Below are 2,500 nucleotides of genomic sequence, written 5' to 3' on the forward strand. Positions count from 1 at the left end.
TCGGCAACTACGTAGCCTTTTTGTCACCATAGGCACCCAGACCAGTCCTGCAGATTGGCTGGAGGTTGCGACCAAATGTGATATGAGACTACCAGACGAGGAGATAGGGGTATGTCTGGCTGGAATAGAGTTCATGAACTCAATGATAGCCAATGACAATACTGCCTACGATCCTATCTGGAATGAGAAACTGATAGTATTGCCGGAGGTGTATGTAGGACCCACTTCTCCAGCTCATGGGAAAGATATCCGAGATGAAAGCACAGAGAGGAGCAGGAACGAGGAGGTGGAGTGTCCTGAAACCCCGAGCTCTATGAGTCAGCTCTCAATACTAACCGCATCGCCCGAGTTGGATAATACAGCTGACATCTGTCCTGGGACCCCCCTGGTGAAGATGCCAGAGGACAACCCGACATGTCCATGCTGTACCACTCGGGCAGGCAATATGACGAGATTGATTGACCATCTAAAGAGAGCCCATGGGAAAAGAAAAATCAATTTCCAATGTTCCCGCTGTGGGAAGACAAATGAAAAGCATCATAGTATCTCATGCCATCTCCCAAAATGCAAAGGGGTCCAAGAGCCTACCCAGGTAGAAGGGTTTATGTGTGAAGAATGTAAAAAATGTTTTAAAACTAAAATTGGCTTGGGACAACATAAGAGATTAGCTCACCCAGCCCTGAGAAACGCAGAAAGAATTGAAGCATCTCGCCCCAAAGAGACCTCTAAAAGAGGTGCTCACAAGAAAATCTGGTCCCAAGAGGAAACAGAAATACTACAGAAACTGAATCAAGAGTTTGAAGGGAGGAAAAATATTAACAAATTGATTGCTGAAAAATTAACAACTAAAACAGCAAAACAGATCAGTGAAAAGAGAAGACTATTAAGAGAAACTGTGGTGCCAGAAAGAGAGAAAACACAAGAGAGCAAGAACAGGTTAAAAGAGGAGAGGACTGTGATTCCATCTTCTGGTGAAAGGGAGCTGCTAGCCCACTATAAAAAGACTATTAATGAAAAGATGACATCAGGGAAGCTGCCCATCCTTAAAAATACATATAAACAAATAATTGAAGGCAAAACAGACTCATTAAAATTACTCAATGAGGTAGCTCAGGACCAATATTTGTATTTGTTTGAGAAATCAATTGAACAGAAAGTGCCAAAAAAGAGCCAACGTAAACCTCAGCAGAAGAAACCTCAAAAGGAGTGGATGAGAAAAAGAGCCAGAAAGCGTGGAGAATTTCTCCGATTCCAACGCCTCTTCCGCTTAGATCGAGGGAAGTTAGCTAATATGATTCTGGATGAAAAAGACTCTGCGCAATGTGCCATCCCCCTGGAAGAGGTCAGTAACACCTTCAGATCTAGGTGGGAGTCTCAGAACTTATTTCAAGGACTTGGAGCATTCCAGTCTGTGGGGCGGGCGGATAATTCGGCTTTTAAGGATTTGATTACAGAGAAAGAGATCCTTAAGAATATCAAAGACATGAATAAAAAATCGGCACCAGGCCCTGATGGGATCACCCTGAAGGCCCTGCTTAAAATGGATCCAAATTGTGAGGAGATCAAAGAACTATTTAATCTCTGGCTGTTAAGTGGCAAAATTCCAGATGTAATAAGGGGATGCCGAACAATCCTAATACCTAAATCATCAGCGCCCGAACGCCAAAATGATATTAACAACTGGCGGCCAATTACTATTGGTTCCATCATCCTGAGACTCTATTCAAAAATCTTAACTGCAAGGCTGGCAAAGGCGTGTCCCATTAACCCCAGGCAGAGAGGCTTCATTCAATCTTCTGGCTGTGCTGAGAACTTAAAACTATTACAGCTATTAATTAGGAATGCAAAGAAACAAAAGAAACCCCTGGGGGTTGTCTTTGTCGATTTGGCCAAAGCCTTTGATTCAGTGAGCCACACCCACATCCTGGCGGTGCTAAAGCAAAAGGGCCTGGATGACCACATAATAGCATTAATTAAGGACTTCTATCAAAACATCCACACCAGAATCAAAACTAAAGAAGGAGAGTCTGAGTCAATAGGAATCAAAACTGGTGTGAAACAGGGCGATCCCATGTCACCACTCCTCTTTAACCTGTGCATTGACCCTCTGTTATGTAAATTAGAAGAATGTGGGGAGGGGTTCCAACACGGGAATGGCAAATTAACAGCTCTGGCTTTTGCAGACGACCTGGTCCTGCTGAGTAAGTCCCAATCAGGAATGGAGAAAAATATTGAAATTCTAGAAGCATTTTGTGACTTAACTGGATTAAAAACGCAGGGGGAAAAGTGCCATGGTTTCTTTATTCAACCAACTAAGGACTCTTACACCATCAATGACTGTCCTCCATGGCTTATCAGCGGTACCCCTTTAAACATGATCCACCCGGGTCAGTCAGAGAAATATCTTGGCTTGCAAATCGACCCTTGGGTGGGGATAGTTAAGCCCGAATTGCAGAATAAATTAGAAGTTTGGCTCAATCGCATCGAAAGAGCCCCTTTA

The 2,500-nt window shown here is 43.5% G+C and overlaps 1 pseudogene; it reads left to right on the forward strand.

Moving 5' to 3' along the window:
• LOC137457607 (28S ribosomal RNA) overlaps window positions 1-2,500 on the forward strand; it is an 8,474-nt pseudogene that overhangs the window by 3,265 nt on the left and 2,709 nt on the right.

Source organism: Melanerpes formicivorus, unplaced genomic scaffold (genome assembly GCF_026170545.1).
Source record: "Melanerpes formicivorus ecotype bairdi unplaced genomic scaffold, bMelFor1.0.p_v2 SCAF_184, whole genome shotgun sequence".
NCBI lineage: Eukaryota > Metazoa > Chordata > Aves > Piciformes > Picidae > Melanerpes > Melanerpes formicivorus.